A 24560-nucleotide genomic window follows, 5' to 3' on the forward strand; every position below is an offset into this window, starting at 1 on the left:
AGGGGTGTGTGTGTGGAGGGAAGTTGTGGTGCAGGAAGAAGTGTGGGAGGGAGTTGTGTGTGCGGGATCAGCACAGGGGGGTGCGGTGCAGGAAGGAGTGTGGGAGGTGGTGCTGGGTGTCGGCTCGAGCCAGGTGCCACATAAATTTGGGCAGTTCCACATCCCAGTTGGAGGTTCAGTGGGGCTGAGGCAGGTGCCCTGCCTGCCCTGGAAACAGCCAGCACATCATTCCCCGCTAACCCTGAGGTGTGGGGGCAGGTGGCCACACACACGTCTGTCACCTGCAGGCACTGCCCTTGCAGCTCCATTGACCTCAGTTCCTGGGGGCAGCATGTGGAGACCCCCTGAGGGTGCCCCATCTGTTGGCTGTGGGTTGGTGGCTGTTTTCAGGAGCTGTGTGGAGCCCTGGCAATCAGGGAGCCTGCCTCAGCCCCCTGCACTGCCGGACTTTGAATGGCCGATCTCCTGGTTTGTCTTCAGGAGCCTCCAGGAGATTGAGCTCAATTTTGGGAGACTCACGGGGGGAGTCAGTTATGGGAGGGGCTAATTTGAGAGGGGGAACAATTGGAAAGGGGGTAAGTCGGGGAAGGGGCTAGTTGGGCAGGGGAAGGAGGGAAGCTGGGAGAGGAGGAGTTGGAAATGGGTGTCGTTCTGGAGGGAAAGAGGAGTTTGGAGGAGCAGGTGGAGGGATTCTGGGAGGCAGTCAGTGAAGAATTAGTTTCTAAGCCCCTCCAACCCACATCATGGGTCCTGTTTGCAGTGGGCTGCTGCGTTTGTGCTACACTGGGCCATGGAGTTGGTGCTGGGTTCCCTACTCACAGTGGTGGATCTGCGCGTTGGGCCAGGGCAGCCCAGGGGAGGGACATGCCTTGTAGATCTGCATCTATCTAAATCCTGAAAACATGGTCTGGGGGCTGCTTGGCCCTGTGGCTGAGCTCACCTGCCTGGCCAGGGCACAGAGTCTTACTTGACACGTTAGTGGGGGAGCAGCATCCTCAGCCCAGCTCTCTGCTCCATGTTTCTGCTGCTGAGCTGTCAGGACTCGAGCGAGGGGGTAGCCTCCCAAATATCCCTGGGGGAGAGCAGTTCTGTGCATCACAGATCCAAGAAGAAGGTACTAAAGCCCCAGTCCTATGCTGCAGGAAGACACCACAAGGTAAGGTTGAAGGAGAATTGTGGGCGGGCAGATACCATGGACCAGAGGGGGAAGGGTACCCCATAGCCTTGGATCATTCATATAAACTGCCCCCATTTTGAGTTGTCTTGGGCTCTCTCAGCACTTGAGTTACATGGAGCTTGGCAGTCGCGAGGCTGGTTTATTATGTCAATGTCACTAAATGGAGTGTTTGCCCATGGCAGTGTTCCCCAAAGTGCATGGCACAGCCCCCTGATAGTGGGGCATGAAGGACGAGTCCTGGGGGCACATGCAGAGATCCAGTTCTTCCCTGGTGTTAACTTTCATTTTTTGCAAAGTAAGTTTAGTTGTTAATGGTTGCAGAGAAATGCATCAAGATAAAGTTGATAACTGATGACGCTGTGGTCTGTCTGCATTTGCAGAGATCCTGAAATAATAGGTTGGAGAGGTGGGAGCTGTCCCATTCATTCCAATGGGGACTGACTCAAATGCCTGTGATCCTGTTTGAAAAGTCAGCACTGCAAACTACATCGCATGTAAGGAAGAAGAGAAAGTATATTACGAAAATCTAAATTATGGCTGGTCTTTAACACTAGATGGCAGTGTTAGTGGGGAGAAGCAATGTTTGGTTTCATTTTATGTACAGTACCTCGGCTTTCAGAAGTTTAGGACACACTGGACCATGGTGCCTCTTGTATGGCATTTTTCAGTGATAAGGCTCATTTAATATAGGATGTTGCTATATGGTCTGTGAGAATTAATAATGAATTTAATTTAAAAAAATAGTCTTTTGTAATCCGATGGGTTTGATTTTTTAAAACTGAGCCTCCAGTTTCACAGGTAAAATTTTGCATCCATGATAAATTGGGCCCGCAATTTTTTCCACCAATGCTTCCTCTTGATTCTATTGCAGGTGCAAATTGTGGGTACTATCAACTGAGGAAGCAAAATTGCCTCTAACCTGGAGTATGTTGGAAAATCAGGTTCATGGTTACACTTCAGAAGAATCAGAAATACTTTTGGCCCTGTGGGGGGAAACAGGCTGGCTTATCAACCTTAACCTGGGCTTATCAGCCCCCAAGCTGCATTGTGTATACACACCAGTTCCCTTGCCTCTTGGGATCTTATTTATAGCCTGCTTTTGTCTGTGGTATCTGAGTGTCTTCTGCCTTGTGAAGTTGGGATGGGCCAGGTAAACAAAATTTTCCTTACAGTAAATAGCAATGATCAATGTGGGGTTCATGTAAAATTAATGAGCTGGACTGAGCCTCTATAATGCTGTTTTGAGAGTGATGAAGAAGAAAGGTTAGTAATGTATTACAAGGAACATTGAATTAGGTGTCAAGTATCAGAGGGGTAGCTGTGTTAGTCTGGATCTGCAAAAGCGACAAGGAGTCCTGTGGCACCTTATAGACTAACAGATGTATTGGAGCATAAGCTTTCATGGGCGACCCACTTCGTCAGATGCATGTAGTAGAAATTTCCAGAAGCAGGTATAAATATGCAGGCTAGAGATAACGAGGTTAATTCAGTCAGGGAGGGTGAGGCCCACTTCTAGCAGCTGATGTGGTGGTGGGAACACCAAGAGAGGACAAACTGTTTTTGTACTTGGCTAGCCATTCATAGTCTTGGTTTAATCCTAAACTGATGGTGTCAAATTTGCAGATGAACTGTAGCTCAGCAGTTTCTCTTTGAAGTCTGGTCTTGAAGTTTTTTTGTTGCAGGATGGCTACCTTTAAATCTGCTACTGTGTGTCCAGGGAGATTGCAGTGTTCTCCTACAGGTTTTTGTATATTGCATTGTATATTGCATTGCATTGTGTGTTGTAAGCAAAACTCGTGAAGTCATTCTGCCGCTCTACTCTGCACTAGTTAGGCCTCAGCTGGAGTACTGTGTCCAGTTCTGGGCGCCACATTTCAAGAAAGATGTGGAGAAATTGGAAAGGGTGCAGAGAAGAGCGACAAGAATGATTAAAGGTTTAGAGAACATGACCTATGAAGCCAGGCTTCATGAACTGGGCTTGTTTAGTTTGGAAAAAAGAAGATTAAGGGGGGACATGATAGCGATTTTCAAATATCTAAAAGGGTGTCACAAGGAGGAAGGAGAAAATTTGTTCCTCTTGGTTTCTGAGGACAGGACAAGGAGTAATGGGCTTAAAGTGCAGCAGGGGAGGTTTAGATTGGACATTAGGAAAAAATTCCTAACTGTCAGGGTGGTCAAATATTGGAATAAATTGCCAAGGGAGGTGGTGGAATCTCCCTCTCTGGAGATATTTAAGAACAGGTTAGATAGACATCTGTCAGGGATGGTGTAGACGGAGCGTGGTCCTGCCTTGAGGGCGGGGGGCTGGACTCGATGACCTCTTGAGGTCCCTTCCAGTCCTATTATTCTATGATTCTATGATTCCTAATATCTGATTTGTGTCCATTTATTCTTTTACGTAGGGCAGGGGTTCCCATACTTTTTGACACAGGGACCAGTAAATCCATTCATGAGCTTTTGAAGGACCGGCAACATTCATTTGCATATTTGCATATTCATTAAGCAAATTATGAATATGCAAATATGGTGTTTTGGGTCTCCCCCCAGAGCCAGCTTTAGCAAAGCTTTTGATACGGCCACCCACAATATTCTTACCAGCAAGTTAAGGGAATATGGATTGAAAAAATGGACTGTAATCCAATAAAACCCTGCACCACCACTTCATGTATTGAAAAGGGGCTCATTTATTTTCAGAAAGCTGACACCATCTTTGGAATTTTTAATCCATAGTCTCATTCCGGATGGTGAATACACCAGGTTCTCTCGATTCTGACACATTGCAGTGCCTTTAAACCTCACTGTCAGTAGCGAGGATATTTAATAGGCACTGCTTTTAAATTTTTATTTAGGATCTCCGTGTGCCCTCAACTGTCTTGCTCGCTGCTGGCCGATTCTCCCCACCCACCCCAGTCCGGCTGTCCCCGCCAGCTGATTCTCTCCCGATCTCTCCTGGCAAGCCCTGCTGCTCCTGTGAGCTGATTTCCCTCCCACCCGCGATCTTCCCTGGTCAGCCTCATTGCTCCCCCCCATGGCCAGCCCTGCTTCTGCCCGCCGGTTCTCCCCTCAACCCCCCGGCGCGATCTCCCCTGGCCAGCCCCAGCGCTCCCACCCCCCGGCCAGCCCTGCTTCTGCCAGCCAGTCCCTCCCCCCGCAATCTCCCCTGGCCAGCCTCACTGCCCTCCCACCCGGCCAGCCCTGCCACGCGATCTCCCCTGTCCAGCTTCACTGCCCCCGCCAGCTGGTTCCCACCCCCGCGATCTCCCCTGGCCAGCCCTGCTTCCGCCAGCTTGTTCCCCTCCCTATCTCCCCCGGGCACCTCCACTGCCCCGACCCTGCTTTCCTGTGGCCCATATCCAACCCCTCCTCCTCTCTCCACAGCCAGCAATAAGAGCTCACCTGGTAACCCTCACTATGCCTCTGCCGGGAGCCTGAAGCATACGGCTGCATCCGCCCAGCCCGGCTGAGGGCTGAGGGCTGAGGGCTTGGGGAACACAGCGCTGCACAGACAGTCCGGGAGCCCAAAAACATGCTGCCTGTCTACACTGGCGGGGAGCTCTTGCGCAACACTGACGTTCTAATATGTGAAATCAGGGCTTCTTGTACAAGAACTACGATGCTCCCGCTCAGGAATAAGCCCTCTTGCGCAACTTTTCTTGCGAAAGAGGCCAGTGTAGACAGGCAACATGAATTTCTTGCGCAAGAAAGCCCGATGGCTAAACTGGCCATGGGAGCGTTCTTGCTCAAGAGAGCGTCTACACTGGCACGGATGCTTTTGCACAAAAGCACATGCCAGTGTAGACGCTCTCTTGCGCAAATACTTTAATGCAAAAACTCTTGCGTTAAAATTATTTGCGCAAAATCTTGCCAATGTAGACGTAGCCTTAGTGTATTAGAACGTACTTTGATCAGCCTGTTTTCACTTGCAACTAATTAAATCCTGTTTTTTGTACTTAATAAAAACAGGAAGATAGAAGGGATTTAATCTGCACTAGGTGCAAACTGGTCACTGGAAGAGAAGATTAGAGGACTAGGGGAAGTGAGGCTGGAGCACACTGGCTGCCTAGTGACCTCCAGGGACTATAGAATAGTCGAGTAACTGCTAAGAATTCATGAGGTTACTCAACGATTCAATTAACTGATATTTAACATCCCTAGAGCAATGGACTCAAGATACATTGGGGGAGGCCTAGGTTGGAGATTAGGAAAAGCTCTTTCCCAAGGAGGATGGGGAAGCGCTGGGCTGGGTTCCCTAGGGAGGGGTGGAATCTCCATCCCTAGAGGTTTTTAAGTCCTGGCTTGACAAAGCCCTGGCTGGGACGATTGAGTTGGGATCGGTGAGGTTTCTTCCAGCCCTAGGATTCTATGAAATCTAATTATACTATAGCCACTGGATCCTCCTTGTCCACATGTTTGTTGACCCCCTACTATGGCAGGACCACACATGTCCCCGAGCCACAGAGCTCAGGAAGAGGGAGGTCTAGTGGCAGGGTGAGTATGGCAGGAGGGGCTGGTGGTTCCATCCCAGGGAGGGTGGGTGGCATGGCAGGGAGCTCTGGCCCAGCCGTAACGGGACGGGCAGTGGTCATGGAGCTCTGGTGGCAGTCAGGGCTCTCTGGCCCTGGTAGTCAAGGAGCTCCAGCCTTGTGGAACTCCAGCTGGGCAGGTAGCTGGGGGGGCTGGGGCCAGTCTGGACAGCAGTGGGGCCTAGCTTGGGGGCAGTGGGGCACCACAGGCCATAAGGGGAGGTGGGCTGGCAGGCTAGGGGCAGGGGACCTTTCCTGATATAGCAATTCCCCTCTTTCAGGACAGGTCAGGTCCCAAGGGTGCTGGACCAGAGAGGTCCAGCCTGTAATGACTTTGCAGACCAGCACAGGAGAAGCAAACCAGGAGTAAGGGAAGAAATGGCAGAAAAAGACTAATAAAGAGACAAGGCAAGAAATTAAGTAGCAGGCGATCACTGCGGCAGTGGAAACAGTTTCACTTCTCTCGGACACTCATTTCTCTCTGCAAAACAACTTGGTGAAGAGCAGAATTACCCTGGGTGCATCGTTCAAAGACTGTAGCCAGGGACACATTGTGTGGACATGTAGTGCAGCTCCATGGGCACCCAGTGGCTTAGGCAGGGGAAGGCTTTGCCTTCCCAAACCGCCAGCCTGGCCCCTCTCACCCTCCACCCCCAAAACACCTGCTGTGGAGTATTGTTGCTCCTGGCATCTGCCCTCCCCATGTTCCTCGGTGGCTCAGCCTGCATGTTGCCCACCCTCTCCACTGCTCTGGGAGCTGGAGAAGCTGGAGCCACTGCCCTTCCCACTGCTCTGGGAGCTGGAGAAGCTGGAGCCACCGCCCTTCCCACTGCTCTGGGGATGCCGGGGTGCACACGCTCTTCCCTCCTGTGGTGGGGGGTCTTCACACACTTGGCACACTGCCCCTCCTCTTCCCCTCCCTGTGGGGGAAGGGGCAGGACATCAGCAGAGGGGGCAGGGTTGTAGGTGGGGCTGCAAACCTACAAACCAGGATTTTACAAACCAGGAGTGCTGATTTAGGGCCTTAAAACATCCCCTAATTATGTGACGGGATGTAATGTCTGTACCTGTGTCTCAATTATTTAATTATCTTTACCAGGATGGACAGGAATGGTGTCCCTCCCCTCGTTTATCCTGAAGCCGGGAATAAGGGACAGGGGAGGGATCGCTTGCTGATTCCCCCTTCTCTTCATTCCCCCTAGAACTCCTGGTACTGGCCACTGTCAGAAGACAAGTCACAGAGGGGTAGCTGTGTTAGTCTGTTTCAGCAAAAACCACGAAGAATCCACGTGCCACTTTAAAGATTAGCACATTCATTTGGGCATTAGCTTTTGTGGGCCAGAGCCCACTTCATCAGACGCATGAAATGAAAACTAGTTTGGCAGGGATACATACAGGTAGGATGCTGGGGTAGATGGACTTTGGTCTGACCCTCGTTTGCCCCTTCTGTGAGACCACATACAAAAGAACGGAAGAAGCAAACTGGGGGAAACTGGAGAGTGGGACGTACACATTTTACTATCGATCTCATTCCCTTTTCGGTTAGAAAAATGTTGGATGACGTCACTACTGTCCCTGCTCTTTTCTTCTATCAGTTTTGCCTTTTACATACCAGCTCGGTTTTCCCTTTGATATTTATATACCCACTGCCTCCTTTTGTCCTCCCCTCCCATTTTTTCCTTTTCCCCAACCCCTCCCTTCTCCCCCGTTTATTTTGGTTCTGGACATACAACACTCCAGTCATCTGAAGAATTGGCTGTGCCCACGAAAGCTCATGATCCCATCGACATATCTATAAAGTGCTACCAGAGTATTAGTCTGTACAGGATAAACTTAAAAAACAACTAACTCAGCTACCCTCCTGAAACTTTTCTTCTGTGTTCGTCTCATCTGATAGATTTTATTCTAGTGGCCTAACTGACCCAGCTTTGTCTTAGCTTAGTCTTGGTTCTGGGAAGGAACCAATTTAGTGTTTTGTAGGAGAGTTTCCATTTGGGATTCAGCGCGAATGTGCTGCCATTCTTGTTTGCGTGACTGGAGAGAGCTGTAGGCCAGGAGGGAGGGGAGCTGAGGTGAAGAGAACGCTCATGGGTCCCAAATGCGGGGCGTGCCCCCTGGAGGGGTGTGTGAAGAAATTCCAGGGGGGGCGCAAGGCGACTCAGCCCCACACACCTCCATCAATCCCACCCCAGGTTTTGCTGCTATTTTTGGGGGGCGGGGGAGTCATGAGGGTTTCTCAAAAATCAAAAAGAGGGCGTGGTGCCGAAAAGTTTAGGAACTACTGAGTCATCCTAAGTTCCAGTTTTGTCCTGATGCTTTTTCTGTGAACAAGCCATTTCCCGATTTTGCCTTTTCCCCCACAGGCTGCTCAGAGAGCTGAGAAGAGGACAACATGAAGAAAACTGTGACTGATTGCATGCATAAGACACTTGAGGAACTGACAGGGGATAACCTTGAGAAATTCAGTCACTATTTGAACAAATGTAAGCTGAAGAAGGGCTATGACAATATCCCCATGAGTAAACTAGAAAAAGCAACACCTTTGAAAATAACTCAAGACCTACTCAGCTACTATGGAGAAGACTATGGGCGGGAAGTGACAGCGGATGTGCTGAAATCCATCAACAGGAGAGATCTGTTGGGGAAACTTTTTGAGACAGGATCTGGTAAGAACCTTGCACAATGTATGCATGGAGTGTGCTGTGTGTGTGTGTCTAACTATTTGTTTTCAGTTTGGGTGATCACCACCATCTCAGCTTTGCTTTAAAATAAAAAGTACCATTCTAGTTCTCATGACTGCAAAGAAAAACTATAAAACGTAACCCTAAATACTCAAAGGCCATTAAAACTCCAAAAAGTTTTTAATCTTACGTTTTTAAGGCAATGATGATTTTTTAGGGCTCTTTGACTCAGCTTGTGCACTTAAATGTACAGCAATATTGCCAAATGAAAACATTCACAAACTGTGCAAATTCAGTAACTAATTGTGACTAGACAAGGCTGTGAAGGAAAACTGTACCATCCTCATTAAGGACTGGAGTACACTTTTTACAGGAATGAATGTAATTGCCTGAGAACTTAATTCCTCTGGATTTCTTGATTAAGAAAACAGTTACAACACACAGGGTGTGCCTCTCTTTCTTAAACAGTTACAACATACTGGGTGTGCCTCTCTCTTAAACAGCCTTTCTTAATCAAGAAAGACAGCGGAACTCAGTTCTCATGCAATTACATTCATGCACTGGCAGGGATAGCTCAGAGGTTTGAGCATTGGTCTACTAAACCCAAGGTTGTGAGTCCAATCCTTGAGGGGCCATTTAAGGATCTGGGGCAAATCTGTCAGGGATGGTAGTTGGTCCTGCCATGAGGGCAGGGGACTGGACTAGAATAACCCCTCAAGGTCCCTTCCAGCTCTATGAGATGGTACATCTCCCTATATAAAAACAGTGTAAACACCCTCAATTTTAGCTTTCCCCCATTTTCCAGCATTGAGCGTGCACATCGACAAAGAGCCTGCAATGCGAGGCTGTCTTTTGTAAGCATTCCCCTGTTTTGCACGACACTACCCTGGCCCTCCCCTTTGAGACAGGAGAAGCTGCTGTGTCCAAAATTCTGATCTCCGATGCAGCGGGGCTCGGGGAGCAAGATTTCCCTTTGCTTCTGGAGAATCCCACTGTGGGGACAGAGCTGAGGGTTGCACTGTAGTGGGAAGGGGTGTTGACTAGTTACCCGATAAGTATCACCTGGATGGGGCCAGCAGAGCCTCCCCTGCTTTTCCCCCCCGCCCCCGGGCTGTAAGCCGCACCTTGCTCGCTGCCCCAGCCTTGTTTTATCAGTTAACAGGTTAATTGTCATTTAAACCCTACATTTAACAGGTTAACCATTTAAACAGCATTTTCCATCCCTTGTAGGGGGCAGTCGGTGGGAAAATAACAATTGAATTTCTGTATTTGAAATGGGACCCATGAAATGAGGAGTTGAGAATTCTGCTCCCAGCAACCCCATTAGGCTTGCTTATTATTTTAAAAGGTTTTAAACTGACGTTTCCTCATTCCCACATTGTTCCTGTTCACTTGCAATGGAAGGAAACTCAATAGGTCTCCATCAATTTGTAAAGTAACTAGAATTCATTGCATTCCAATAATCTCTCTTATTTGCTTCCCTTGTTAGATAGTTTAAGTCTTGTGCCAGAACTTCACGAAGCCCCAAACTCAGGGGACAAAGACCTTCCCAAAGGTATTTCCTCTTCTAGCCCTTTGATTTCACCTTTTTTTGAGCCCTTCTAATTAATCAAATGCAACACGGCTACATTTGGAACCCTGAGCCAGCCTACGGAACAGCTGTTCTAGAAACTCTGACCATTCCTGGGGGTGACGGGGCTGTGAGGCACCTTGCTACCACCAGCCCTCGGTGTGCGGAAGCTCTGTCTGTGCCGGCCAGGGCCAGCTCCCAGGCACCACCAGCCATGGACAACACTCGCACTCCCCTCTCAGCCCAAGCAGAATCTGCTGTACCTGTGCAGATTAGCAATAGAAACAAACCAGCCCCTGAGGCTTCTAAGCATCTGTCTTTAGTGTCCAGCTTCTGATCCTCTCACAGAACTCCAGATCCTCTGCCCCCAAAGCACAGAACACCCCACTTTGCTATTTACACCATAGGACAGTTCTACTTAAAAAGCAGCAGTTAGATGCATTTACAGAGAAAGCAAGTACAGTCAAATTCCAGTTGTCCGGCATCCAGTGGTCCGGCACTCCTGATAGTCCAGCACCAACTGGAACCAGAAGTGCTCCGGCCAGCCGGACAATTGGAGCTGCCCAGAGGTGGTGGCGGAGAGGGGGCGAGAGGCAGGCAGCATTCCCCGCCGACCCTCCTACCGCCGCCCGCCTGCCTTAAACAGCTGCCTGCCTCTCGCCTCCTCTCTGCCACTGCCGCTTACAAGTTTCCCTGCTTGCAAGCCAGCTGCACGGGGCTTCCAAGTGTGTGGCTCCTGCTAAGATTGCACCCCTCCCAGAACTCACCACCCCACACTAGGCCCCTTCCCCCCATGTATCCCTCAGACCCTTTCATAGCATGGTTGCAGAGGCCGCTGTGTGGGCACCCAAAGTACAGGGCCTGAGGTAGCCACCCCAAACTGTCCTATGGATGGGACAGCTCTACCTATGAGGAACCCTCCCTACCCCGCATTTCTGACATCCTGATGCCTGTGGCAGGCATTTTGACATACACTAACAGGTCTGGTCTCCCAGAGAGAACGGGAGACTGGAGATCTAATGCCAGGCAGCCAGGGGCGTCTGGGAGCCCGGTTACCCCAGCAGCCTGGTGTCTGGGATGCTGGGCGGCATGAGGAGTCCGGGAGCCAGGCAGGGGCAGAGGTGGGCAGACAGGAGAGCCGGGGATCCGAGGGAGCAGGGCATACGGGGTAAGGGGCAGTCTCGGGGAACTAAAGTCAGGGAAGGCAGGAACTGGGCATTGCAGTGACCCCTCCGGTGAGCAGCTGCGCTCCGGGACCCTGACTGGTTTCCATGCAATGTTCGGACGTGAGCCACACGGTTCCGTGCACCGTTGTGACTCCACGTAAAAGGAAAATGTCCACACTGCTGGTTTTTGTGCAAAAACCCTCGTGAAAAAACGGACTGGCAGAAAATATGCAAATGAGATTGCAACTCATGCAAATGAGTCCCTCATTAGCATATTTTTTGCCAAGAAAACTCTCAGTGTAGCCATAGCCCAGTTGTTTACCGGGTGTGCTGTTTGGGCTTGCAGGGTACCAAACTCTGCTAAGTTGGGTACGCCAGTGATGGAAACTTCCTTCCCAGACTTGCTAAGTTGCAGGACCCACATCTGACTTCTATGTGACAGAAAGAAGGTTCAAAAGAGCTTTTTCCCCTGACATGTGGCCCAGTGTAGATGGGCCAAATGTTGGAAAAACCTCTTTCCAAAGAAAAGTGGAAAAAGATCCGTAAATTGCAGTTGCGTGTCTTTTTCTGACTTTTCTTTGTAGTGTAGACACAGCCTGAGTGGCCAGCGCAGACAATAATAAACAGTATTTTATGACTTAGCTCACTTTCCCATGGTGCAAGGCAGTGAGTGTGATGAAGCTACTGTTCTTATTCCTCCCTGAAATCTCCCTATCCCTGCTGTCCTGTCTCCTCTGACTGACTCGAAACCAACCAATCCTGCCCTTGCATCAGTGGACACTAACTAGGTGGGTTGAGAGAGAGATGTCACTTCCCCTGCAAGGTAAGGGCTATGACAGCTCCTCAAGGCTGAGGTGCTGTATAAAGAATGTGTGTAGGGCTTTTCACACACACATCTGTAAGAGTTTGACACAAGGTGGACAAGTGCCTTGGAAGGGAAAAGGGAACTCCCCTGTGCTTTTGGGGAGATTCTCCCCCTTTCAAATGGAGGGAAACATGGGAAGTGCAGTACAATAAATGGTTGCAATTGTGAAGTAAGATTGTTATAAATCAGCACTGATAATGGTTTTCTCTGGTTCTCTTGCTAGCTGCTTTACACCTGAAACAGGAACCAGAAACTCAGCATGGCACGTTCTCTGGGAAGACGAAAGTTTGCCCAGGTATTTCTCCTTCTTTCTTTATTAACACTAGAGACTTTCCCCAGTGTGGTCTGGGTCCTTGTGGGGGCTCAGGGCAGAGGGTGGGGGGAGCAGGAGTCAGGGCTGGGGGCTGCCAAGTCTGGAGGTCTCACTGGGGATACCCACAGCAGCAACGGTGTTGCTACTCCGAGGATGGAGGATCCTTGTGACCACGCTGCTCTGCCAACAGCTCCTTCTGGGGGACCAGGACTGTGCTGGCCCTGCAGTTCCTCGGAGGGGTGCAGCCCCTGGAAGGCTGGGGGATGGGGCCGTGCTGATCTACCCCAGTCGTGCTCCCACCCATGTCCAATGCTGCAGTCAAGAGTTGGAGGGCAGAGGGGTTGGGGCAGGGAGGCCACTTACTCTAGCTAATGGCTGGCAATATGGAGAGCCGAGATCCCAGCTGGCCACTCCCTTCCTGGTACGGCCACCCCCTGTGGTCACTCTACAGTGTAACTGTCCTCTGTGCTCACTGCCCCCAGTGGTCACTGCAGAGAGTATCTGTCCCTCCTCTCAGTCCCCTCCCTCTCTGTGTTATGGGAAACAATGGAATTCCAGGCACTTCCCGTTTTCCTGGCACAGCCAAACCCCGACCTTGCTTTACGTCAGAGTAGGAGGAAGCTGCCTACCGGATTCGGTCGTTACTGCTGCCGCTTAGGAGGCGTTCTTGAACAAATGGACCCACAGATGGACAGACTGCCTGAGGCAGAGACTGAACTGTCACAACTGCACAAACTGCCGAGCAAATAGAGCGAAGTTCTAATTACAACACGACTGAGAAATGCCCCAGAGGTTGCCTAGCAGCTGAGACCATCTTGGCTCCAAGTGAGAAGGTTAATGCTGGGGCAGACCAAAAGGCTTTGAGACAAAACTGGAGACACTGTACTGGGCTAAGGGGACATTTTCCAGAGCTCCTAACTGACTTCAGGGCCTGAGATTACGACTTCCCATCACGTCTGTCCCCTATGGGGTTGTCTGCACTGGGCTGCCTTCTCTAATCCCTCCTCACCCCCTTCTGTGCCTCCTTCTCCCCTAACCCAGCCCCACCTCCTGCTCCCCGACCCCTACACTCTCCCCCTTTCCCTTTAACCACTGAAAGTCCTTTTCTGTGCTTAATCCCTGCACTCACTGAAAACAGGCGCAGCTGCACAGCCTCTCTCAGATGCTGCTTCTCTCTGCCAGTGACGCATGGAGTGAGGATCAATATAAGGGCTCCCTCCTAGGCTGTGTAAGGGGAAGGAAGCAGCTCCTGATGCTTCCTGCACAGCCAGCCCGGGGGGAGGAGGGGAAGTGACCTGGATGCACAGAACCCTCCTGTTGCTTCTTGCTCCTGCTCTCACCCCCAGAGGGGGACATGGAGGAACATGGAAAGAGACAGCAGTGTCTGTGCATCACCTTGCCCTCCCCCACCAGCCATGTTCCTCCACAGACAGGAAGCGGGGGGATTCTGATTTGCCTCTGCACATTCACAGCACTTCCCTGTCAGCGCCACACTCCAACCACAGCTCCCTGGGCAGTCACCCAATGGCCCCCGCTAAATCTGACCCTCCCTGCAGGCTGAGACTGCACAAACATGTAACCCTCTGCCGGTGGCAGTCGGCAACCAGAAGGACCGGGTTCAATATCTAGGGAGGTTCTTTCAACACAAGGACTATAGCCGGCTTGAGCCCCCACCCAGTAAACTGGGAAAATTCCAACCTACCCACTGGCTGGCTTTAGAGCCGATTCTTCCCTTCTTGCAAGTACTGAGTCAGAGAGAGTCGGAGATCCTGTTTAATAACAGAAATCAAGCAGCGATCCACAGGACCACAGCTAAACAAAGCAAACCCATAAAATGAAAGAAACCTGTATTGGAGAGAAACACAGTCTATTTATTGACTGTCCTGCCATTGGCTCATTCTCATTCTCAAGGACAGTTTAATGTTTTACTCAGAGGATAACAGCTTTTGTAGGAGAAAATAAGAGACCTCTACCAGTATACCTCATAGCCTCATAGCTCACCTGGGAGGTGGGAGATCTGGATTCAGGTGCCTACTCGGATTTTGCAGCAGCCTCCCCTGGCCCCCGTAACCACCCACCGCTCTGCTGACTCTGATAGAGGTAACAGTGCAGGGGGAGTGCTGGGGGGAACCAGCTTTTATACTGGCTCTCCCCAGCATTAGCTCCTGCTCCCCCCCTTGATGCTTCTGTATCACAGGCAGCAAGTGGAGGGGGAAAGGAGTCGCTGACTAGATTAACTGATAAGCCTAGGATTACTGGTTAATCATCTAGTCAACTACTAGTTGACATCCCTACTTCTCCCTGCTCTGAGGGTAAGGAATGGGCCCAAAGCATGCCAACCATCACAGCCTTTATGGAATTCATAATGGGCCAAACGATAGTTCATTTGCACTAAAACACTCCCATTGGTTTTACTGTTGTACCAATATACAGGCAGTCCCCAGGTTACGTACAAGATAGGGACTGTAGGTTTGTTCTTAAGTTGAATTTGTATGTAAGTCGGAACTGGTACATATTGTAGGGGAAACTCTAGACAAACATTTCTCCAGAGCTCAGTTTTATTCTCCCACACCTCACTTCCCTCAGTCCTTTATTCTCAAGCTGAGGTGTCTGCTGAGAAAAGCCGCGGAGGACGCAGGTGGCGGGACTGTGGCGCGTCTCGGCGGTCGGCTGGGGGAGGGGGCACAGCTAGTGGGGGGTTGCCTCACCCCGTTTGTAAGTAGGGATCCGATGTAAGTCGGATCCATGTAACCCGGGGACTGCCTGTATATAAGAAATGAATTGGGCTCAGGATGCTTCTCACATCTGTCACTTGCTGGGTTCTGCTTTTCTTTAAATTACAGTTACCTCTGCATGACGCCCCCAACATCAGCCAGCATAAGGAATTGGTAAACTCTATACAAAGCAGCTTTCTGTACTCGGAACATTTACTCTGTTTTCACTGGTATTTGCAGAGGGAAGTAAAGCAGCCCAAGATGTTCTGTCCAGACTAAACCTGGAGCAGCACAGATGCAGGAAGATCGGGCTGAGGGACGTCCTGGAGATCTGCCCAGAAAGCATAAAGCCCAGGGTTCCAGAGGCATTAGGGGATTTACCGTGGCATTTCATGAGGAAGCTCATGGCTCTGAATGGCACGGCCAGGAACACGAGCCTTGGGCACGAGGCGCCTGCAGAAGAAATGGCTGATGATGAGGATCTGTATACTGATGACAATTTCTGTTTTAGTGATGCTGAGATGAAAGTTTCCCTGCACCCCCTGGACGTTCTCTGCGCCGTGCTGCTTTGCTCGGACAGTTTCCTGCAGCAGGAGATCCTGTCCAAAATGTCCATGTGCCAGTTTGCCCTGCCTCTGCTGCTGCCCCCCCTCGACTCCCCCAGGGGCACCCTGCTGCTGTGGGCCATGCGGGACATTGTGAGGAGGTGGCGGCCGCACTCCCTGGCACAGAGCCGAGGGTTCAGGGAGGAGAGCCTGGTGCTCACCCAAATGCCAACCGTCTCCTTTGTGCGGCTGGGCAGCTGCCGCTTCTCCAAGTCCCAGCTCCTCAACGAGGTTCTCAGCCCCGCCCAGCAGCACCACGACTTCTTTGTGCATTGGGACATGGAGTCTGGGGACGTCCCGCGGGAAATCGCTGAGGGGCTGGTTGAAATTGCCTGGTATTTCCCTGCTGGGAAGGAAAGTTCAGATCTTTTCCCCGAGCCTGTCGCAGTTACAAACCTGCGCGGGGACATTGAGTCACACTGGCTCCAGTTCAGCTTTTTAACAGAAGTCTCCTCAGCGGTGTTCATCATCACTGAGAGCATCAGTCAGAGAGAATACGCCCTGCTCTCCTCTCTGAAAGAGTCAACTGCTAAATATTACTTCATCCTCAACTGCAAGAGTGAGATACTCAAAGAAACTCAGGGATTCCTTAATCAGCTGGCCCCTGTGCTGAAGCTGAGGAATTCACAACGACTGGTGAAAAACAACAGCATCAATAATGCAGGATTCGTGAAAATGATTCAGTCCACTATGAGAAATATAGTGAACTCCTCTCCCAGGACAGTGAGTTTGGAAGCCATGGCCGTGATGGCTCATGAGCTAGGAATGCAGGTGGATGAGGACTCTCAGGAATGTCAGCATGCGAGGAAACGTGCTGAAGAAATCACTGCAGAAATAAGAGACGTCGCAAAATACAAAAGGGAAAATCTGAGACTCCAGAGAGATCCATGGAGAAACTTGGGTAAAGTGGAGAAAGAGCAGTGCCGAATGCAAAGGCAAGGGGACAAGGCCACTGAAGACTATAAGTCTGAGCTGAAACGGAAATGGCTAGAGATCCGCAGACAGCAGTATGAGTGTGACCTTACTGGTGGTCTGATCAAGTTTATCATGGAAATAGGAGAGTTGTCTCCAATGGAGAAACATTACTTCCTGAAGTGGATGAAATTTAGCCTGGATAACACTGCTAGGGAAAGTCTTTCTAAGATGCGGGCGGAGTATAAAGAGAAATGTGAAACTCCAGGAGCAGACCAAAAACATCTGGAAGAATTAGATCAGTCAATATCTGACAGCTCCCTCGGGGTGGAGCATTTCATGCGCGAGCTCGGGCAGTTCTATGAGGCTGAATGCTCGATGGTTAAAGCAGGGAAAATGGCAGAAAGCCAAAGACAATTCATCCATATCCCAGGTATTGTGGCTGAGCTGATGCTGGAAGGGTTTCCCGTGGAGCTGATTGATGGAGATGCCTCCAACATCCCGCTGCAGTGGGTGACCGATGTTCTGACTCAGCTACACGCCAAGCTCGGGGAAAGGTCCAGGATGCTGGTTGTAACGGTGCTGGGAGTGCAGAGCACTGGGAAATCCACCCTCCTCAACACCATGTTTGGCCTGCAGCTTGCAGTGAGCAGCGGCCGATGTACGCGAGGAGCCTTCATGACGCTCATTAAAGTTACAGAAGCTGTTCAGAAGCTAAGTGGCTGCGATTTCATCCTGGTGATCGACACCGAAGGCTTGAAAGCCCCCGAACTGGCCAAGCTGGAGGAAAGTTACCAACATGACAATGAGCTGGCCACTGTGGTCATAGGACTGAGCGATATCACCATTGTTAACATGGCCATGGAGAACGCCACCGAAATGAAGGACGTTCTGCAAATCGCAGTCCATGCCTTCCTCAGGATGGAGGAAATCGGACAAAAGCCAAATTGCCAGTTTGTGCATCAGAATGTCAGTGATGTGTCTGCGCATGAGCAGAACATGAGGGACCGGAAACACCTCCTGGAGCAGCTGAATGAAATGACCAGAGCTGCAGCCAGGATGGAAAAGCAAAGCAGGGAAATGACATTTTCTGATATCATGGAGTATGACCCAGAAAAACACAATTGGTACATCCCTGGGCTATGGCATGGAGTCCCGCCCATGGCCCCAGTGAACGCTGGATACAGTGAGAGTGTGTGTGAGCTAAAGAAATACCTGTTTGAATTCATGGAGAACCGTTCACGAAACAGAACTGCCAAGAGTATTCCTGACTTTATTGAATGGGTGAGAAGCCTGTGGACCTCAGTGAAACATGAAAACTTCATCTTCAGCTTCAGAAACAGCCTTGTAGCTGAAGCCTACAACTTGCTGACTATGAAGTATTCTGAGTGGGAATGGGGGTTCCGGAAGGAGATGCATCTCTGGATATCCGAAAAGGAAACTTTCATCCAGAATCATCTGGCAGACAAACCAGAGGGCAACCTCTTAGGCAAATTAAAAAGTGAGGCACAGAAGAAACTACAGCAGGAAGAACAGCAGCTCTTGGATCATTTAGAACAGTATTTTAAAGGTGAAACTGCAAATCTGAACCTGATAGAAAAGTACAGAGAAGATTTCAAAAGGAGCGCAAACAGCCTCAGAAGAGAACTTGAAAATTATTCTACCAGTAAATGTGAGGAAGCCATTCGAATCTGAAGGGGACAGCACAAGATAGGCACTATCCTGTCCACGTACAAGCAGACAATTGAAGGGAAAGTTGACAGGCTGTTGGCCGAATGCCGGAACAGAAAACAGAAGCTAGACGATGAGAAACTGAAAACAGAATTTGAAAGGATGTGGAAAGGCACCTTGTCTGAGTTAAAGCCCAGTCATTTGCATAAACGTCAAGTTGTTCAAGACCTGGATTTCCAGCTAAGAAAAGATCTGGAGAACCGAGGGAGTGCTGTCAAGCTGATACTACAACAAGTACCAAACCTGCTGTGTTACCGGATAAAATCTTTCAGTATTAAAGATGAATATTTAGACCTGAAATGGCACAGAAAAGTTGTTGAATATTTCATACAGAGCAGTTATGGTAAAACTGAAGCGCTTGCTAAATCTTTAATGAAAGAATGCATGAAGTACATTGAAGAAAAAGTTAAATCGGAAACAGATTATGATGAAACCTACTGTGGAGAGCTGCTGCGTATGGTTAATGAGAGGCTAAAACAGGAGGATGTTCTAAAACTTTGCACTACCTCTCATTTTGAAGTTGATCTGAAGCTTCACATTTTGGGGGAAGCAGCTCATGCATTTCAGAAGATGCATGAAGATTTCATCAAAGAAAATGAACCTGTGCAACGCCTGGAGAAGCTGAAACCTCAGTATTTCAAGACTTTTACAGCCCTTTATTTGGAAAAGGATGGGAGCCAAACACTGGCCAGGGATTTCTGTGATCAGTGTCTCATACCTGCCCTGGTAGAGTATGTCAACAGGATACTTGGGGTGCAAATAGTGGACGACGTTCTCAGCGGCTCGCAATCCATTACGTACAGCAACCGTGGTTTTTTTCAGTTTGAGCTGCTGAAGGAGTTGTTGGAGAAGGACAACTTTGAGAGCTACATGGAATATATTAGGACATATGAAGATTTTGTCAAAAGCTGGATAGGGACACAACTTTTAGAGCGCTACAGCAAGACGACAGCCTTGGGAGACATGGAGAAAAAGATTCTGTCCTCAATGAAAGAGAAAGTCAGGGAGGCTATTAAAATCAGCAGTGCTACAAAGAACACCAAAGTCTCTGACTTTTTAGATTCTGTATGCAAAGGGCTACAGAAAGATCTAGTGATTACCAGGGATAATTTAGTGGAGATGCAATTTTTAAATACAGCCAGTGCTGAGCAGTTTTCTGATTTTATACAGCTTTTTCTTCCAAATCTGGAAGAAAAAATCTTAGCTGATCTGAAAAGTACAGACATTGAGTCAAAACTCTCCCATCTGTCGGTGAAACCCGAGGCTGAAATGTTCAAGCGAGTGTTCGGCTGTGGGAAGCAGTGTCCCTTCTGTAAGGTCCCCTGTGAGGCAGGCGCCCCTGGTCACCAGGAGCACTTTGCTTCAGTGCATCGGCCTCTAGGATTAGGGGAATATAAGACTTTGTATAATGAAAAGCTTCACTATGGCATATGCTCGTCGGATGTGGTTGGCAATGGTACATTCCAGAATTCAGACACAGAATGGAATGATCATCCCTACCAAGAGTACCGTGACTATTACCCGGACTGGCGCATTCAGCCAGATCCCAGCATAGAAGCTTCCAGTTACTGGAAGTTTGTTTTTTACAAGTTCAATCACCAGTTTGCTGAAGAGTATGACGCTAAACCAGCCGATCTCCCGGAGGACTGGGGCACCATTACTAAGGAGCAGGCACTGGAGAGCATCAAGCAAGTTTTTAACATGAAGTAAAGAGTGTGTGAGAGTCTGTTTAAGTGGGGTTGCAAGGCCTAGTGCCTGAGATCCACTAACACATCACCAGGAGGACAGAGCACAAACCCCAAGTAAATTGAAAACAAGACAAACCTCCAAAAGAGACACAGACTCTAATACAGTATTTGGTTGTCTGCGAGAGCAGCTTCCCAATAGAAAAACGACCAGAGATCTACTGAACTCTGAGCTGACACTTACCCACCCATAACTAAACAGTGTGTGGGATTTACACATCTCCACATCTGTCTTCCTTTCCGATGCCTATGCCACTTAGAAGGTTTTAAAAAATATCAATATCTCCAGGCTTTAATATGGTACTAAAGAATATTTGACAAACAAATAATCTTATTTCTAGTGGACATTTAAAGCTCTCCATATTTACTGATGAGGAATGTTCACTCAACTATGTCTAGCTGCTCCTATCTCTCGCTCCAAAGTACTGCTCATTCCACATCTATTTTTTGGGTGAGCAATCACTGCCATGTGTGATTAGCCTGCAATGTGCTACTTTGCGTCATTTTGAGTTTTCATTACAAATCCACCTTCTCACAGAGCTAAAGAGAGTAGGAGGTCATGGTTTTGACAAAGATAAGTGACAGTCTGAGTCTACATGTATTGGAGTTCCAGACTTTTCATAAATCCTCAGTTAGCTGGGAATTTTGATAAATCAAATGAATGTTTATTTCCTGCAAATAAAAAGAGCAATATCGGGAAACACAGTATAGTTGTGGCATTTCCCACAACATGATCTTCTGGAAATGCATGAAACATTCAAAACTGCCTATAAAATTTTATTATAATGAACTATTTTTAACCTATTTGCCGCCTCATACATGTATTTTGCTGAAGCAAAAGTGACACCTAGTAACCAGTTAATGTCCCCTATTAATTCACTTTGTCTTAATGCCTTTTTGCCTGGGCATTATTGTGATCAGTCTTTAACTGCAGGGTCATCTGCTCTTTTCCCCACATGCGTTCACTGCATTGGGGTGTGATGGTCAAAACACACTTCAGATTGTTATCCAATGTGTTGAGACTAGCCTGTTGCAACACAGATCAAGAGGTGGGCCATGCCTCTGCAGACCTTAACAGAAAACAGTACAGCAAGATATCTGCCTCCTGCACTTTCATACCCAGCCCCGTGCACCCTAGATAAATCCCCCTTACGTGGTACAGATCTCCATACCAGTGAGATCGGTCCTCTTTCTTGACACAAAGGAAGCTATGCTCAGACTCTTTGCCCTCCACCCCCACTAGTAACAATTATTTCCACCAGGTTTATTAATAAACAAAAGTGATTGTATGAAGTCCAAAAAGGGTTTCAAGCCAAATACACCAGCACACACAAGCTAAGCTTAATACACTCAAGAAGCTAGTGACATGTCATACCTCACCCTGAAAGTTGCTCCAATCATCATTGCACACACTGGACAGATGGGTCCAGGCCTTTCCCCTGTTCAGTGGTTGGATGTTTCCAGCAGTCATCTTGAGTTCAGCTCCAGAGGAGAACTGACCATGTGGATTATCTCACCCTGAATCGGATTTGCAGAAGGCAAGAATCCATTGTGTTCAGTCCCAGCTTTCCTTCCGCTCTCATGGAAAAAATACAGATGGATTCCCATAGCAAGTGACATAGTCGCATGTCTCTGTAAGGCCCTTGTCTCTGTGCTTCCTAGGCTGACCCACACATCAGGTTAAGCTCCATTGTCTCTTGCTAATGGGCCACCATAGCCCTGAAATCTGATCAGTGGGAGAGACCCCAAAGCAGCAAATCTGCAATGATAGATACACAGTTCAATGTTCCTAACTTGAGCTACAAACGCAATACACGCCCACCGTAGTAAGAGGTGGGCTTAGAACACAAGCCCACATATCCCAGGCCTGGTGTGAGGCCAGAGGCCTAGCCAGAAATGGTCAAGACTCTGCTAATATAAATGAAGGCTAAGCTGTGGCAAGAGGCAGACCCTTGTGCATGGAACTTGACACCTGCCTGGACCTCAGCAATGCGGCCTGCTCCATGACCCCAACCTCTGTGAGAGCGAGGGGGAGACTTTCCTGCCAGGGTGGGGGGCAGAGGCTGATTGGCTCGTCAAGGCTTGTGAGCAGCCAGACCTCAGTGCCATTCGACGAGCACATCGGGAGGTTGTGCTCATCTGGGAGGCCTCGAGTAGAGTTTCAGCCATGACCCCCTGTGAGACTCTACGAGGAGTAACAGTAGTTTGAATTCGGATCTCGAAATACCTACTCCGTGCCGCATGTAGCCGTGGGCACGGTGTTCGGACTAAGGGGGATTTAAAAATGGCGGCGCCCAGGAACATGCAAATGAAGCCCGGGACATTTAAATCCCGGGCTGCATTTGCAACTCTGGTTGCCCTCATTTGCCTACCTAGCTCGAACTAACAAGCTAGTGTAGACATACCCTAACTGAGTTCTATTAACCACACTGTGTTAATTGTATAATCTTGCGTTGTGTAGTGGTGTTGTATTTAGGCCAAGTATAAGCGTTAGAAATAGAAACCCAGGAGTGGTTAAATTGCAGAGGTAGATTAATGACTAACTCCACCAGCTGCCCTAAAATAACCATAGAGGAGCTGGCTGTGAACGGAGTTTTTATTATCATTATATTGGCTTTGTTTTTGTATTTTTTGCTTGCATGCTGCGCTGCCTTAAGCGAATTAGAGATAGTGATTTAATATAATCGAATTATAATCACAAAGTTTGTAATCAGTTAAGTGCAGTTTGATTCAGTTTTTCCCGCCTGTAAAAGCACTAGGCAATTACTTGTTAAAAACTCGTTTTAAAGTCATTTGGTTTTAATAAAAGAATCGGTTTGCTTAATAAAAAATCATTTGTTTCACCATCATCCAGTAGTTTGCACTGGGTAGTCGGCTTTAACCCCTGGGGGATCCCATCACATCACCAAACCAAGTTGCGACATACACCAGCAAATTGGACCAGTTAAATGAACGGGTTAAAAAACAGGAAACAAAGGGTAGGAATAAATGGTAAATTTTCAGAATAGAGAGGGTGTCCCCCAAGGGTCAGTCCCAGGACCAATCCTATTCAACTTATTTGTAAACGATCTAGAGAAAGGGGCAAGCAGTGAGGTGGGAAAGTTTGCAGATGATACCAAACTGTTCAAGATAGTCAAGACCAAAGCAGACCGTGAAGAACTTCAAAAAGATCTCACCAAACTGAGTGATTGGGCAAAAAAATGGCAAATGAAATTTAATGTGGATAAGTGTAAAGTAATGCACATTGGGAAAAATAACCCCAACTATACGTACAGTATGATGGGGGCTAATTTGGCTACAACCAATCAGGAAAGAGATCTTGGAGTTCTCATGGATAGTTCTCTGAAGACGCCCATGCAGTGTGCAGCGGCGGTCAAAAAAGCAAATAGAATGCTAGGAATTATTCTTTCTCTTATTTTCTACCCCTTTTTTAATATCTTACTGCCCCAATATAAAACTATAGTACATCCACATCTTGAATACTGAGTACAGATGTGGTCTCCTCACCTCAAAAAAGATATTTTGGCATTAGAAAAGGTGCAGAAAAGGGCAACTAAAATGATTAGGGGGTTGGAACAGGTCCATATGAGGAGAGGCTAAAGAGACTTGGACTTTTCAGTTTAGAAAAGAGGCGACTGAGGGCGGATATGATAGAGGTATATAAAATCATGAGTGGTGTGGAGAGGATAAATAAAGAAAATGTATTTACTTATTCTCATAATATAAGAACTAGAGGGCACCAGATGAAATTAATGGGTAGCAGGTTCAAAACAAATAAAAGAAAGTTCTTCACACTGCGCACAATCACCCTGTGGAACTCCTTGCCAGAGGAGGCTGTGAAGGCTAGGACTATAACAGAGTTTAAAGAGAAGCTAGATAATTTCATGGAGGTTAGGTCCATAAAAGGCTATTAGCCAGGGGATAGAAATGGTGTCCCTGGCCTGTTTGTCAAAGGCTGGAGAGGGATGGCAGGAGACAAATCACTTGATCCTTGTCTTCGGTTCATCCCCTCTGGGGCACCTGGTGCTGGCCACTGTCAGCAGACAGGATACTGGGCTAGATGGACCTTTGGTCTGACCCAGTACGACCGTTCTTATGTTCTTATGAAATCCGTTTAGGAACTGACACTTGGACACTCATTTTGGATTCCAGGGGGAATTAAATAGGTGTAGGGTAATCCAGTTCCTTACAGACTTAAGCTGGACGAGTATAAGGGCACTGGAATGCCTTTTGGGATCTGGATGGGAGAGCCTATCCCCTCTGCCAACCAGTGCACCCCTCCTGATTAATACGGCTACTCACCACCCAACCACCCCAACAAGCAGCCTCCCTGGCCAACTGAGATGGGAAAGTTAAATGGGATGTTTTTGGGGGGCCACCAGCAACTATGCCAGAATTTCTAACCTTCCTTTGGCCACACACAATGTAACAGCTTGATCCCCCACCTGCTGCGGTCAAATCCCCTCCCCCAGCTGATCTAGGCTCCTGGAGGAGCTTGTGTGAGATGATGGGAGGGGAAACATGCCCCCTCTGTGAATCGGGGCCCTGCAGATCTGCT

General features: G+C 48.6%; 1 pseudogene across 1 annotated transcript; it reads left to right on the plus strand.

Moving 5' to 3' along the window:
• Positions 1–604: 604 nt before the first annotated feature.
• Positions 605–22842, plus strand: LOC112544609 (interferon-induced very large GTPase 1-like; annotated as a pseudogene). The gene is made up of 5 exons (XR_016349740.1): positions 605–1671; positions 8064–8366; positions 9871–9936; positions 12206–12277; positions 15250–22842. The product of XR_016349740.1 is annotated as an interferon-induced very large GTPase 1-like (transcript).
• Positions 22843–24560: the final 1718 nt, after the last annotated feature.

This window comes from Pelodiscus sinensis, chromosome 5 (genome assembly GCF_052426305.1).
Source record: "Pelodiscus sinensis isolate ZL-2025 chromosome 5, ASM5242630v1, whole genome shotgun sequence".
In the NCBI taxonomy this organism is placed as follows: domain Eukaryota; kingdom Metazoa; phylum Chordata; order Testudines; family Trionychidae; genus Pelodiscus; species Pelodiscus sinensis.